The 17,216-nt window shown below is 38.7% G+C and overlaps 1 pseudogene; it reads right to left on the bottom strand.

Annotated features, from left to right (window-relative positions):
* Nucleotides 1–378: 378 nt before the first annotated feature.
* On the bottom strand, nucleotides 379–1,411 carry LOC102004327 (annotated as a pseudogene).
* Nucleotides 1,412–17,216: the final 15,805 nt, after the last annotated feature.

Here is a 17,216-nt window from a genome sequence, read left to right as displayed (position 1 = left end):
TGAGGGGACACGCTCAGTGCAGGCAACCAGTAATATGGCTCTCCTCATATACCTCTTTCCTGAGAATGCTGCAAGAAATTATTTTAGGAGGAAGATTCATTTGAGACTTTCCTAATGCTCCCTCCCAATTAGTCAAGGCAGTAAGGTGTCTCAAGGATAATGAGCCTTTGCCTCAGCTTTCTTTTTTTGTTGTTCTGAAGACAGCTTCATGGAATATTTCAGCCCATCCCAGTGTTAATATGCATGTTCAGGACGCCAGGGAACTTTCTGAAGAGGAAACTGCACACATGGAGAGTTCCCCTCCCCTGTACGTTAGCTCCCCCATCACCCTTCCACCCCACTCCCACCCAACGCTACCCTTCTGCATAACCAAAAATCTCAAATCAGTAAGGAAGGTGTGGGCTTCTTGCCCGGCCAAGCTTGTTTTGCGTACTTCTTCTTCTTGGGTTCATTAACGGCTTCCAGGTTATAGACCGCAGGGTTGGAAGTGGGGTTCATGTTCACTGCTGATGGCACGACAGGAGTCAAGTCCACCTCAGGGACGAGGTTCGGGTACGGCACCGGCACGCCACCGATGAGTGCTGTCCCGTGGATGCCATGCCACTGGGAGCCCGCCTCACTGTGCGTCCTCCACCGAAGGCCAAGTTCTGCATGCGCCTGCTCCCTGATTCCTCCAGGTCCAAGGAATCAGGGCCTTCTGCCTGCTTCTTCGTGACTGGGAGCACTGCAGTTTGCACCAAGTTCCAGAAGCAACCAACTGGGGGATCCACATCCTCTGGATTGATGATTTCATCACCCTCACTGAAAGTCACCCGTGAGTTCTTCCGCTTCCTCTTTGGTCTCTGAATGTCTAGATTTTCCTCCTCAATAGTGAGGGTAGAAATCCGCTTGTTGTGGACAGTGTTAAACTCTGTCAGACTATCGAGGTCAGTTTCTTCCTCCGGAAGCCCCAGTAAGCCCTTGAGTTCATCGTCTTCTCCACCCATCTTCTCATCTCCTTTCACAGCTGATGGCAGGGTCTGAGGCTTCTTTTGCAGAGTGTACACCCTGTGGATGCACCAAACGAGACCGTGGAGTCGATGGGAATTTGCTGAGGCGTGTGAGGCTCCAACTGAATGCGACCTAAGAAAGTGCCATGCATACTGTGAGATCTGTCAGGAAAAACTCTCTTCAGATGCTTATGCTAAACAAATGCAGCATGGACCTGAGCGCAAGACTCGTGGTGAGTGGTAAAGTCACACATATCAGGGTTTCTCCCACATAAGTAATACTTCTTCTCATCAATAAACAGTTTCTCAATTAGTTTGTCTCCTTTGACTACATCCAGATGTAAACTGGGTGGGGGTTTACATACCCAGGTCGCACAGTCAAAAAGCGGGAGGGTAGAGCTGGAGTGTGCGGCTGCCACCATCTTCTGTCTCCTAGCAGGCATTTTCTTAACCTCCTTTGAAATACCTTCACAGAAGCTCACCTTAATTTGGTGAGATAACACTCAAGAGCACTGCAGTAAAAGGATGGAGACAACAACAGTGACACAGTCTCGTTTCATGCCACCCTGCCAAGCAAAGTGCGTTTCTTTTTCTAGAAGGAGGGACCTAGGAGGCTTTCACAGTCGCCTAGTCCACTCTTCATTTTCCAGATGAGAGAGCACGGGCTTGGAGCAGTGGAATGGCCTCTCCTGTCAGATAGGGCATGCAGAATTCACCCCAAAGAAAGCCAGCCTCTGTGTGGCCAGCTCTCCCCTTGGGCCTGGGGTTGCTTGGCTAGGGGCAGTGCACAGGAGACCAGGTACCGCTCCTCTTTGTTACTTATAACCTTCACCTGCTCAGGATGCTTTCTTTCAAGAACTGTACTCTCAGGGCTCCTCCCCAAGCCTTGGCACTGGTCCATTTTACCTCTAGGAAAAGTAAGCAGCTTCCCCTGAAGGCATGCAATATCCCGGTGTCCACTCTCCAGCACAGAACAGCGGGGGCTTGAGAGAGGGATGCAATTTGTACCCTCCTCACAAAAGGCCAAGTGTGCTTCCACTACAATAACTTTCATTTCCCTCAATCCCGTTGCAAAGCTGTGCCTGCCAACTGGCAGCACAACACATCAGCAACAGCCAGCTCTGGGCTTGTGTTGAATTAACTTTTTTGTAAAGTAGGCTAATAGTTTGGAAATTGTCATTATGCAACTTGTATTCATTTTGAAATGTGGTTATTTATGCTTTGTCTCAATCAACATTACACTCCTTCTTAGTTGTTAGTGAAATCCTATGGGGCAAACACCTGAGGTGCATTTGGTGTAAATTTAATTTTCAAATGCACCCCCTGGTCTGTATGCCTCCCCGTGCAAAGTGTAGATCTTAAGGAGACTGTCTGGATTCCCAACATTTACATGCAAATATTTTTAGACTCTAAGAATACAAAAGACTGCTTCTGAAAGCACATTCTGTTGTGCTTCACAAACAAGGGGACACAAGTGATTGAAGAGGTGGCACACTGGCAGGGGCATAATTGATACACCTGGTCCCTTTTGAAACACAGTCCCCAGACAAAACTAGGGCTTCTATGAGTACTGCAGAGTTGGAACACAATTTTCTACTCCAGGCCCAGGACTCTTGGTTTAGAAAATCAGCAAGAGACAGGGCAGAGACCAAGGAAGAGTCACTGGACAGTTCCCCTTGAACAAAAGAGGCATCGAGATGAAGCAGAAGTCACAAATGGAACATCAGGCTGTGGCAACCTAAAAAAGAAAGAAATCCATGTCCACGGCTAGGCCCTGAGCTGTTGCTAATGTCTAGGGAGCAGATGGTAAGTGGGCACTGTCAACTGGCTAATGTCTCTGAGAGGTAGCCAGTGGTGCTAAAGGAGGTGGTTCTGGCCAGTTGGGCTTTAAGAAACTAAAAAAAAAAATGGAAAAGCTCATTTTCATATGAAATTAGCCCCTAATATCATCTCAGGTTCCCATCACTAGGTGAAGCAATAAGGCTGCCTTTCTCTTTTCCTCTCCTCCCTATCCTCCTTAAACTCAACTCATCATCTTAAGGGGGGGGGGTCTCACTAGGATCGAAATATTTATAAGAAATCAGTGGGAGGGGGGTCCCACAGTGCAATCATCTCTGGCCAAAGTAACTATCCCTAACACCTCAGAAAATACCAGGTTGGTTCTGTTTCTTTATTTTAACCAGAAAAAATTTCCAAGAATGTCTGATGAATTCCATGGACCCACCTACCACATCGAAACCCCATCAGGAAATCAGACACAAACATTACAAAGTGCTCTTCTGATTACAGTGAGCTCTTCTGATGTTCAGAGTATCTCCAAATCTGTTCTTCCATTAGGTGAACATATTCGATAGTCTAATACTCTACTAATATGTGTCTAATACTCTACTTAACCACTTAACAGGTTACCCTGAGCATCACCATAGCAGCATGTTTGTTTACATACTGAGTGTCCCAAGCATCACTCAGGCAGGTGTCATTTCAACCAGTCAATTCCTGTGCTGAATAAATTTGATAAATTGCCTTTTTTATATTTCCTGTTATATTGTCTTATAAAACTTAATGAAAAATATGCAATTTTTGGTCATCTTTTATTTAAATTATTGGGCTGGTACTGGTTAAGAGAGTTCATTCATTCCAAACGTAATTTCATCACTGTGTGAACTTCATAGAGTGTACTTACCCAAATTAACATGCTGCAGTGTTACAAGGCTACACAGTCTTGTGGGAGTGCCATTCCATATGCAGTCAGTCCATCATTAACCATACCGCCATCATGCACAACATCATGGTAACATTACCCACCAATGTCTCAATCAAATAGAATCACACTTGTAGGAAACACTGGCTCATCAGGATCACAATTTATTGCAGACAAAGACAAAATGCCTGGAATGTTTTTTCTATCCTTTTCATGTCTTTATTTTTTCTGTTATTTTCATTGTGTTGTGCTTTGTATAGTCATTCTGAAAGAAGTTAGCATACATTCAGTCTAATTGCCTACATCCTTTATAACTATAGTCCTAGCAAGGACTTTGATGTCCCAAATAATGACTCTGACACTACCACCTTTCAGCACATCCCCAGAGCACTTCTGATCTGCAGAATTGTTTGTGCTATTTTCTCCCTCTTCTTCCTCTAGCTGAGTCATTCACAGCTTGCTTACCTCTATCCTGATGTTTTCTTCTTTCCCCTCTCTGTTTTCTCTTTCTTCTTTTTCTCAGTCTCACCTGCTCAACTGTGGCCTTCATTCCTGAACTCTTGTCAGCCTAAAGTGTGTATCACTCATTTGACAAGAATCCTTGTAATTTAAAGCTTCCCACTGAAACTTAACTGTTTCGTAGTTGTTAGTTTTGTATTCGTAAACTGCATAGAAACTGGGTGAAGTTTCCATCTGGATGTCCTCCTTTTCTTGTTTCCTCGTTGCATCTGTACACTTAACAGTAGTAAACAGTGACAATGCTAATAGCTAGTATTTTCTAAGAGCTTATAATGTGCCAAATAATGTGCTAAGCAATTTTCCTGAATTATGACTATTGCTATTTTGCAGATAAGGAAACTTAGACACAAAGTGGTAAAATAATTTTCCCAAAATCACACAACTGACAAAATTCTGTGACAGTATCCAAACGAGTCTTTAGTACTGTGCCTTATACACAACCTTTGAATCAAACATATTGCTTCCATTTGCTAGACAATTTAAATGAAAGGAAAAAGACTAATGAATGTTTCTACAAACTTTTCAATGGAAAATGCAGGAATACAAAATCACGGGTTTCTTGTTAATTTTGAGTTCATCAGACATTAGAAAACTTGACTAAGAAGAATGACTCAATTTATTGGAAATGCTGGTGCATTAAGGGTTTATTTTAATGCACCATTATGTCATATTTCTGAATAAAATGTAAGCAAAAGAAACCACTGGATATCAAACATGCAGATTTTTTATTCATTTTTCTACCTGAAAAAAATTTTAAGTGAATTCCATTTTGTCTGATTAAGCTTTTTACTTCTTTTTGACAGTGCTGGGGATGGAACCCAGAGCCTCACACAAGGCAGGCATTTTGTCATATAGCTACCTTCTTTAAAATAGAACTTGATCTCCTTTTCTCAGGGTGCACATTTATCACCATTGGAATCTAGAAGTCTCATACTTTAAAAAGTGCAGCAAAACCATACCATGAATATGGTCAGCTCAGCTAATTTGAATCCAGTGTTTTCAAAGTATGCTGACTTGGGTTGGCACAATTTATCTGACAATAATTATTAAAAAGTTCATGAATCACATATATATGGTCAAATGATTTTCAACAAAGATGTCACCACCATTCAGTGATGGGGAAACTGGATAGCCACAACAAAAAGAATGACATTGTACCCTTCCCTTACACATATATATTAATTCAAAATGGGTCAAAGACCTAAAGTAACATCTAAAACTCTTAGAAGAAAATATAGGGAAACTCCTATGACATTGAGTTTTCCAATTATTTATTATATATGAGATCAAAAGCACAAGCAACAAAAGTGAAAATAGACTACATCACCAATCATCAGAAAAATGCAAATCAAAACCATAAGGTTCCACCTTACATTTACTAAAATATGCACTATTTTTACAAAGCCAGTTGTGGTGATTCACTCCTCTAATCCCAGCACTCTGGGAAGATCACAAGTTTGAGCTCAACCCAGACAACTTAGCAACATAACAAGACCCTGTCTCAAAACAAAAATTTTGAAAAGGCTGAGGGTGTAGCTCAGGGCAGAGCTCCTGGGTTTAATCCCCAGCACTGCAAAAAACAAAAACCAAGTGTCAGTGATGTTGTGGAAGCATTGAAATTTCTGTGCATTATTAGTGGAAATGTAAAATGATGTGGCCACTATGGAAAATAGTACAGCAGTTTCCAAAACCTTAAAAATGAATTTTCTATATGAACCAGCAACTTCATTTCTGGATATACATGCAAAACAACTGAAAATAGCAGCCCAAGGAAATATTTGTACATGAGATTCATGCAAGAATTATTCACAAGCACAATAACCAAGAGATAGAAAAATATGGCATATACATATAACAGATTATTCTTCAACCTCTAAAAGGAAGGAAATTCTCACACATAATATAACATGGATGAGCCTTGATAATATTATATTAAGTGGAATAAACCTATGACAAATACTATATGATTCCATTTATATGAGATACTTAAAATAGTCAAAATCACAGAACAGACAGTAGAACAGTGGTTTCCAGGGGCTGGAGGGAAGGGAGGATGGAGAGTTGTTTAATGGGTAGAGTTTCAGTTTTGCAAGATGAAAAAGTTCTGGAGATTGGTTGTACTTACTATACTTAACCTTATTGAACTGTACCCTTAAAAAAGGCTAAGATGCCTTATGATGGATGTGATCACTATGTATGTCAGAAGTGTTAATTTTAAAATTAAAATTAATTTTTAAAATGGTTAAGATGGTAAATTTTATGCTATATGTATTTCACTGCAATTTTTAAAAGTAGTTCATGTGGTGTTTCTTGGAATTTCATAGTTCTGCATTTAAATCCTGTTCCATTCATCTTTAAAGAAAAGAAAAAAGTCCTGAATATTGCAAATGCAATAGTCCTGCATTTGATTTTCCTTCTTTGCCCTTAAGAAAATAACGAATGAGTGGTTCATTTATTAACATCTTCACAACAAAAGTTTATTCTCTAAACACTGCAACTAAAAATCATCATAAATGGAAATGAAGTGGTTTGGGGCAGTGGTATGTCTGTAGCTATTTCTTTTTTCTGTTTTCTCCCCTTTCATACAGTAGATGTGAATCTATAGTTGTTTGATTATATTTGGAATCTGTGCCACCATGATCCACTGGCTGTGCTCCAGAATCTGGTTTTGGCCCACTTTGGGACTGTCTCAATCTCCACCATTTCCCAATATTGAGAATGAGCTGCATCACACTCAGCATTGCCTCTGGGATAGTGAGCCCACAGCCTCTTGCCCTGTGGACACGGTGTACAAGCAAAGTACTCAAATGCTCCATCAAAGTCACGTTCTGGCCTCTCCATTTTGCACTATCCCCCTCTTTCTTTTTTACACACACACGCACACTTGTACACACACACGTACACACACAAGATATTTAACTTGAACATATCCTGAAATAGTCACATTTGTTCATTTCATTCTTTCATCATTCATTGTCCTCAGCAACCTTCAGCCATGTTTCAATTCACCGACGGATGCAGCTGTGAAGCTGTTCCCAGTGAGGTCTTCTGACTTGGAGATGGGGTTAAACGATCTCAGAGGGGCCTCTCTCCACTCCATAAACATGCAGTATAAACCCCCTAGGTTTCTGACACCCCTAGGCTTTTGGAAAGTAGCTTAGGGCCTTCCTTCTTGGAAAGTACTTGTTTGTACTGGCAGATATCTAGCCAACATATACGTATCTAGCATCAAAATATTACTTTCAGTGATGTAGTGTTGTAGCTGTAGTACATAAAACCCATCTATTCATTTGTAAGGAATATATCAATCTGCAGATCGTCAGCTTGGTTCTATGCAAAGGAAGGAGAAAAGAGTACCCTTAAGTCTGGTGGAGGTAGAAGTTGTAATATGAAATATGGAGAATAAACACACTTCATCCTAAATAGGAACTAATTCATCTTTTCTCAAAATTTATGAAGCTTAGATTCCTCACAAGCATAATACAACTATAAGGAGCTCATTATTTTATTATTCTGCTGTCAAAAATTTGAAGTAACTTGATGTTTACATTAGTAATAGACCCTTTCCAAGTATATTCAAATTTCGATTGGATTTGAGTGGACCTAAAATTGTCTATACCTCAGACTCATATGACTATGATTATAATATGTACATACATATATAACATACTTATATGTGTAAATATTTATATTAACATACATCAACATGTAATCGTGCAGTTATATAAATGCATACATTTGCACACACATATACAGACATAGAGATAGACACACATACAAGCATAAACACAGACATATTCACCTAAAACCAACACTGCCCAGAATACTGATTTTATAGGAAAGGAAAATTAACAAATTCATTTTCTCATTTATATTGGAAATAAATCTTTTTTTCTATAATTAAGGCTATACTATATGTCATTTGGTGATAAATATTTTTTTGAATTTTTAGGTCCTTTTGAATTTCACAAATAAAATTCAGGTCAAAAGGTATTAAGACCTGTATGTGTTTAAGTAAATTAATCTCTAGATGTTATAAGTAGAAGATAAGCTCATTAATATACTTTAAAATTTTTTTCTATTATGGCATTGTCCACTATAACATTAAATCCGGTTGAAAAAAAATAATCCTTGTCACTTTTTACTGAAAGGTAGATATGAACTGATTCCATACATGAAAGTGGTTTGGGCTGTTCAAATACAGAAGGAAAAAAAGAATGAGTGAGTATATAGAGATATAAATAGAGGGACTGTAGTCACAAAGTGTTGGACACGTTATTTGTTAGGCCAATTATCCATATGCTTATTTCCTCCAATGCAACACACCATGAATGAATTGCCCCCTTAAACCTCATACCGTAATGTATAAGTTGTGGCAAAAATGCAGATATATTTGCACCTGTACAAAATAGCTCACGAATACGTCATCTATGTGTATTATCTAACCTGTCCTAAGTACAAAAGCTGGAAACAGGTTTTCTTAAAGGCAATTCTTTTCCTTTGTGCATTACGCTGTAAAATAATGCTGGGTTCAACCAAACAGATTACACAAATGTTTGTGTCTTTTCCTACCACACATCATCATTACCGATTTACTTACAGAATTGATTCTTATATAACTTAAAATTATACTCCATTGTCAAATATTAGAAAATGCATAAACCTAAATGTAGACTGCAAGAATGACATGCAGTCCTCCAACCAAGAGTTGCAACTGTGACCATGCATAGTGGTACATGCCTTTATTATTTTATTTTAATTTATGCCTTTATTATTTTATTTTATTTTATTTCATTGCATTTTATTGCAATGCTTAGGGTTAAACCCAAGGCCTTACACAAGTTCTTCTCTAATGAGCTACATCCGCAAGCCACAGTGGTGTAAGCCTTTAATCCCAGCTACTGAGGAGGCTGAAGCAGGAGGATCCTAAATTTGAGACCATCCTCGAAAACTTAGTGAAACCCAGTCCTGAAATAAATTAAAAGTCTGCAGATATAGCTCACTGGTAGAGCATTTGCGTAGCACGTGTGAGGCCTTCAGGGCAATCCCTAGTACTGCTAAAAAAGAGAAAGTTAATAACTGAAACTATTTATGAATATCATTCTAGTCTTTTAATCTAAATTTACACTTATATAATATAATAAAATCAGTTGTATGTTCTGTTTTGCAATATCATTTTCCCTTAATAATATATCATGAGTGTCCTCATTCTATAACAATAAATGTACATTTTAATCATGATGATTTCAGCAGGTTCATAGCATTCTATTATATGGGTTGCATTAAGCTATTTAACCAATATCTTATTGTCGGAAATTTTGGTTATCCCAGTTATCCACAGATATTTAACATCTTTGTGTTAGACTGAACCATCAGTAATTGTCACTGTTGTAGGTAAAATGGTCAGATATCAGCAATTTAACATTATTTGTCTGAGTATATACATCTGTATACCAAATTCTGATTGTTGTATTAGGATAAGCTTCTAGAATTAGAATTATTAGACAGGAAGGTATGTGCATGTCAAATCTTTAAATTTATTGCTAGATTCAGAATTGACCTTAATTACTTTTTATTCCTGAAGCATCTCTTTATCACTAAGGTACCTTATAATATTGTGAAAAGAAATAGAGACTAACAAGTATAAGATATGTATTCATCTAATGTTTGAACAATTACATGCCAAAAATGAAGTATCATGTTTTATAGAGGAAAAATGAACGTTCATAAATGGAGTTTAATTCTCGTATGTTTATTTCAAGAAAAATACATTTTGAACAAAATTTCACTGTAACCAAAGAAATGAGAGCCTTGTAATCCTCTCCAGTTGTCCCACAAATTCTTTATTTGAAGTATCAGATGGAAGCCAAATTATAACTATTGAAGTGAACAACCTTAGTGTTAACCAAGTCTTCCTAAATATTGTGTAGCTGATAGCTTTCATTTGTTTTCATTTCTTGAAAGCCGGTATTGTTCTGGAGGACTCTTCTTAAGAATATGATATTTTTTAAAATGAAAAATTGAGTCCATTTTAGCTCATTTTAGTCAGATGTGTCAGAGAAAATCCCAGTGTGGGAAAGTAAATTCAAAATAAAAACGTTAAAGGAGCATAGTTCTTGACACAGTCTTTTAAAAGAAAGAAAAAGTTTTAAATTTTCTAAGTGTTCTTTTCAGGCATCTGTACTGAATATTACAGTAGCACTGATTGGTATAAGGTCTTTGAATAAGGTCTAGAATCTGAATAGGGACAAAAAAGAAAGATTGCTATAGCATGATATTTTAAATTATCGACACCAATTCTTCACCCCACCATGCATCCTTATCCTTTGATCTGTGACATTGCAGTTTCTTCTCATAGAGGCCAAGTGTATCTACCCCTTGACTGAGCTCATTCAGGTGACTTGTTTTGGCCATTGGAAATTAGGTAGAAATGACAGTATGTTATTTTCAAGACCAGACTTTAAGAGGTAATGCACTTTTCTGTGCATGTGTATACAGAGATAATTTACATTGCATACAATTCATCCACTGAATTTTGACCTTGTAATCCAGCTATATCTGAGTGTCACTGGAGGAGAAAATAGGTGACACTATTAATTATAGACAGCAATATGTGTATAGAACGGCTGGTAGCAGTTCTTTGCCTCTTATCTCCCCTCTGTCAACACGTACATACCCTCCATCCTCAGGGACATATCTGACAGTTATTTGGGTGCCATTTGAATAATCTCGTCATATATTTTTACTATATTTTTAGTCTTTCATTTTAAGAAGTTTCTGAGGAATAAAATTAATTTTATAATTTAGAATCTTAAGTCACATCAACATACAAGAACAAGATACTTTGTATAACTCTTTCACTATTTAATTATGTACTTAATTTTGTCTTTTTTCTACCCATTCACATTTATGATTCACTGTCCCTACTCCTTCACAGAGAAAAATAAATCCTGAATGAGAAAATAAAACTCTTTCTTTTTTGCTCTTTAAGTGTTCTGGCATGTTTCTACCAATCAAGAAAAATGCAAACAATGAAAGAATTTGTAAGTTTTTCCAGTCAGATAATTCTGAACTTTTATTGCAAGTCATTACAAAACAAGTCAAGGAATGTAGGTAATTTCACAAACAAGTTCACCATCAGATTCTCTTTCAACGGAAGGAAATCTTCTAAAACACTCTCCACTGCTAGTTTTACCTATTAGCCTAAAATTAAGGCTCAATAAACTATGAAAAAGAAGAGATGGGCCGGGCCAGGAATATAGCTTAGAGACACAAGAGCCTGCTTGGTAAGTGCAAGGTCCTGAGTTCGATTCCAGGTGCCAAAAAAAGAAGAGACATTAAATGGAATGAGCAAGCTGACATCAGCTACTGTGCAGCACGGTGCTTGTGCCATAATCAGTGTGATTAGTTGTGTTGATGACTTTATCACCTATTGGCTAAAAAGAACTAGATGTTACATGAACAGAATGAAGGAAAGAAATAAAGTGCAATGATATCTCAGAGGTACTTAGATGGCAAATGAGAATGGTACTAAAAATTCAGTAAGAGTTAAGAGTAATTTCCTGAGACATAATTTTTTTTTCATCCTCACGATCACCTGCCTCTTATAGAACAGACAAATAAAACTGTCTGACAGAAAACAGGGCATGATAATATCACTTTTTAAATAGAGTTAACAAAATGAAAGTACAGTAGACATAGATTACAAGATATATAGAAGACAGTTTCCCAAAGGCTTTGTTTTTTTATTGCCCCAAATCATATTAGCTGTTCAGTCTGTATTAATGCAAGGAACATTACTCTTTAAAAAATTAACAACTAAACCAAGGCATCTCTAATTTTTGAGATGAATCATAAATGTAAGTTTGGATTGAAGCCAAGCTGTTATTTCTGGCTGATAATATCTCATGCAAACTTATGGGATTTCCATGAGTTGCTGAAGCATAAATTTCAAGCACTCAAAAATCAGTGTAATTACCAAATTAACAGCCAAAAAAGAAAAATCATTTGATTATCTCAATAGATGCAGAAAGAGCATTTCATAAAATCAAACTTGCATTCTTGATTTTTAAAAAAACTCTTACCAATCTAAGAATAGATAGCAATTTCCTTCACAATTAAAGGACAGCTCTGTGAAACCTACAGTTAACATCAGAATAGTAATAGACTGAATGTCTTCCTCTTAAGAACAGACACCAGGCAAATAAGAAGTTGAGGGTGTTGGAGCTATAGTCTGAGTCTGCTCTACGAAGGAAGTAATATACTCTGCCTGTGCCCAGTTTTCACAGTCTATCATTCTGATATTATTCCTAGGTGCTGGAAAAAGTAGGAAGGAAATGAAACAAAATGGGTGACTTTGAGCAAGTAATATAAAAGCCAGTCGTTTATTAAAATGACCGGAATTCTCCAGACATCAGTGTGCCAACCATGACACACGATGTGCACCTAAAGGGTTTCTGATTTCTTGAGACAGTAGTTCTCACACCTTGGTTTGCATTCAAATCACCTGGAGCTTATTAAAATGTTTGTCATTCCAAGCATGGTGGCACAGCTATAATCGCAGCTACTCAGGAAGCTGAGATAGGAGGATCATAAGTTCAAATCTCACCTGGGCAACTTGGTGAAAACCCGTCTGGAAATAAAAATAAAATAAAATAAAAAATAGATGGGGATGTCTTTCAGTGATAGGATATCCTCAAGTTTAAACCCCAGTACTGAAAAAGTGCATATGTATACACTCCCTTCCCAAAAATTCTAATTCAGAAGGTCTAGAGCTGAGTTTGAGAACCACGGAATCCATGTTTTTAAAAATGCTTCCCTAAATCTTATACTGATGTACATGTTTCCTGGATCATGTTTGGGGAGATACTGCAATAATAGCTATCAGGCATCATGAATATAACAATCAATCTTTGCTAAAAAGACTTAGATGACAATTCCATCTCCTAGCACTCATGCTTCCAAGTCCTCTGTTTAAGTCACTATAGGCCACAAAGACACACCCTTTGCTATGCTCGACTGTAACCTCCTAAAATTTATGTTTTGAAAACTTAGTCCCTAATGCAGCAGTGTTGAGAGATGGGACCTTCCAGAGGTAATTAGTTCACGAGGGCCTTACCCTCATGAATGGGTTAATGGATGTATCAAGGGCATTGTTATAAAATCAAGTTTCCTCTGGGTAGCTTGCTTTATCTCACTGTTTGGTGCCCTCTGTCATGTTATAACCTAGTAAGAGGCCTTTGTCCGATGCGGAGCAGATGCCTGTGCCGTGCTCTTGGGCTTCCCAGCCTCCAGAACTGGGAGCCAGATAAACTTCTCATTAAATTACTTGGTCTGAGCAGGCTAATTGGGATGCACACCTGGGAGGCAGAGGCAAAAAGATTACAAGTTCAAAGCCATCTTGGACAATTTAGTGACTTAGCAAGACATTGACTCAAAATCTTAAAATAATAAAATAAATTACCTGGTCTTTGGTTATTCAGTTATATCAACAGCAAAGATACTAAGACACTTTTCTTTACACCTTCTCTGCCCATGCCCCCACACCATAAAATTGGTTCCAGGCTTCCTCCATTTCCTCTGGATGCCCATGAGACAATTTTGACAGAGACTGACTCTGTCAAGACATGTGAAATTGCCAGAAGGAGGGAATTTTGGGAATTACTCCCTGCTAAAATTATATTTGCTTCTGTTCCTCCACCTTCTCAGCCTGTACTTCCTCTGTTCAGCCTCTGAAGGAGTCTGATAGAGCTGTGCCTGCTGTCCCATCATCTTTTATCAGCAGGAGTGTATATGTAGAAAACATGTATCGTATTATATGTGTAATTAGAACTCTTTAAGTCCAAATCAACTGTATGCAATTAAAAGATACACTGGTAAACTGGTCTAAATGACAACTGTTTCCATCCCCACTAATTTGTTTCATATATGCAAAGCCAGTGTCATCAGGGGAATTAGGATCAGGAGATGTAGAAGGTCCAGGTAAGGGAGATGACCATGCAGAAATGGAAGAACAAGTAGTTGGGGTTGTGGGTTTATCTTTTAAGGAGAATCCTGTCAGGGAGATCTGTTTTTGTCCTTTTTTGCTTCATAAACTTCACAACAGCATTGTAAAATCTCACTCATTTGCAGTTTCACTTTTGTGAGCCATTCAACATTTACGTACATAGCCTCTAGTTCTGCTGCATTAACTTTTGAGAACACATTATAGACAGTATACTGTTGACAGAACACTCAATGAGAAATTTGTGAAGGTTTTGCACATAGAATTGAATACGGAGCAGTGTGGTGGTGCACACCTCTAATCCCAACCCTCAGGGGGCTGAGGCAGGAGCTACCCCTGAGAGTTCAAAGCCAATTTGAGCTACATAGTGAGTTCAAAACTAGCCTGCACTACATAGCACATAGCGAGATCCTGTCTGAAAGAAAGGAAAGAAAATTAAATATAGAAGTAGAAGAAGCCACAAGTCCTCACTGATGCTCACATTCCTGTGCTGTAAATCCCAATGCGGGTCATAAGTCCTAACAGCACGCCTCTGTCTTAAGTCTGAAAGTCATTAAACAGGTATGTCATTAAATGAGGAATATCTGTAATAACTTGGGCAAGTTTATTTTTGTTTGTTTGTTTTAATTATTTTTTTTTCCTGTAGCACTGGAAATTGAAACTGGGCCTTCACACTGAGGCACATCCCCACCACATATTGTTTGTACTTTGAGACAGACAAGTCTTGCTATATCCCTAAATTGCCAAGACTGGGTTTGAACTTAGAATCTTCCTGTCTCAGCCTCCAGAGTGCTTGGGTTATAGGAAAGCATCAGCACACAGATTTTTAAATAAATAAACTTGCCTGGATTTAAAAATCACCTAGAACGTTTGTTAAAAGTACTGATTTCCACTCAGGCCTCTCCTTTAGAGATTTTGATTCAGCTGTCCTAGGACTGGGCTCAACAATTGATTCTAGAGGTTTTGGTTTTGATTTTGTTTGTTAGGGATTGAAATGAACCCAAGGTCTTCTCTTTGGGCCACATCCTGAGCTCTTTTTAAGTTTGTTTGTTTTTGTTTTTGTTTTTGTTTTTTTTGAGATAGGGGCTCATCAAGCTTTAGCCTCCAGAGTGTTGAGGGTCAGCACAGCTACTTGGGAAATTTTTTAAAAGTACCACTGCATGGGTTCACTTGAGAAGGATTGTGATTTAGTTGGTGTTGGGTGAGGCTTGGCCACTGTTGGCTGTACAAGCTCGCCACCTGATAGTATCATGCAGTGAGGGCTGAGAACCCCTGCCAGATCACCTTATTTTGAGTGCCCACATCAGAATTATCTGAGGCATTCATCTAAAAGGCAGATTCCTGGGTTCTATGGCAAGCATCAGTTAAAGCATTTGGGAATGTAAACTATGAGTCCACTTTTGTAACAAATTTCTCAGATGATTTTGTCTTTCTTCCATTCTTGTCACCCTCCTTCTACATGCATCCATCTTCCCAGTTGCTATGTCATGGACTAGTCTTCCAACTACACATGCTCAGTGACAGGGTGGTCTACTCTCCTTGGTCTCTGGCCCAAAAGCGCCTTCTCTGCTTGAGTGTTAAGCATCTCCATTCAGTCCCCCTCCCCACAAACAGGACTGCTGTGGTGAAAATTCAACCTCACTGCTTCGAGCCCTCAGAGGTCTGGTTCTTCCATATCCTCCATTCTGTGGCAGAAGGAGAGCTGACATCTGTTAGGAGATGAGGCACATGAAATTAGACAAGGCTTCACAGAGAAGGGTGCATCTCAGACAGTCCTTGAGAGACAGGGCAGGATTTCCTCAGGCAGGGATGGCAAAAAGAAGCCACAGTTTGAACAAGAATATAACTTACTATTAAAGGGTCAAAGCATGGACTTGGGAATCCTAGGGTCAAACTCTGGTCCCACCCTTTATTAACTCCATCCCTGACCCCACCCCTATCATGGCAGCACCTCTTCCAGTCTTCTCTGCTTCAGAAAATACATCAGCAACTATATCTGCTCGGCTAAGTGCCTCTGCAACTTTGGGCAGAAAAAGAAAGCCCCTACAGGGGTTGACGACAATCCCTCCTCTCTGCCTAGCTGTCCTCTGTATAAAAACAGTTGTCCAGTAGCAGCCATTTTGTCTCTTTCTTCACAGTTCCCTGCCCTGACATGCTTTTCAAACCTCTTCCTCAAACATGGCTTCTAAATTGTTAGAAATCATTGTTCTGACCAATGAGTGCCCAGTGTGATGTACTTGGTTGTAGATGGTTTATCCAGATCCCAGGTCTTCTAGCACTCCCAACTCAAATGCACAAACTCAAAACTGCAAAACCTCAGTCTCAACTGCCCTTCAGTCATCGATCACCCTAAATCAGTGATTCTCAGTGTGGTCTGAGGAAGACAAACATGAGTTATTTGGAAGAGGGTGTTAAAATAGATTCCTAGTTCCCACATAGATGTATAATGGAACATGAGAATCTAGTTATTTTTTTCTCAATTGTAGATTTGTTTGGATATGGATAAATAATGAGAACATAGAAGTTAAAGGAGATGGTAGTGCCAAAGAAAACTTTGATCATATCACTCTCTTTTACTTATCACTGTTCTATTCCCCTTTAACTAGGAAGAGCGGAGCCTACAGCACACGTGTTGCTGGTTGTTCTGCGGTCTGTTCCTGTGCTTAGGTTGTATAAGCTTAAGACAATTTGACTAATCTGACTATAGTACAGTTTTAAGAGAAAGTAATGGAATGGTGTGTTTGCTGTCCTGGAGGCTATAAGCTTTTAAACAAGGGCTCCAGTAAATGAATCTTAAGTGCAGGAATGACCTATGATGAAATTTCAGTTCTGCAGCAGACTGGTAGTTAGGAGAGTGAACTATGGAGAGATGAGTACAGAGAGCGAAGAAGTAAAGGAAAACTGTAGCAACTCTGCTGATATGATAACTAGCCCATGAAGAGACTGAATTTCTTTTTTTGTGTGGTGCTACAGATTAAACTCAAGGCCACAGGCAAATGCTGTG

The sequence above is a fragment of the Chinchilla lanigera genome, unplaced genomic scaffold (assembly GCF_000276665.1).
Source record: "Chinchilla lanigera isolate Chin_1 unplaced genomic scaffold, ChiLan1.0 scaffold00147, whole genome shotgun sequence".
NCBI classification, from domain to species: Eukaryota; Metazoa; Chordata; class Mammalia; order Rodentia; family Chinchillidae; genus Chinchilla; species Chinchilla lanigera.
The sequence above is the reverse complement of the archived record's forward strand: the minus strand, read 5'-3'. Positions and strand labels throughout refer to the sequence as shown.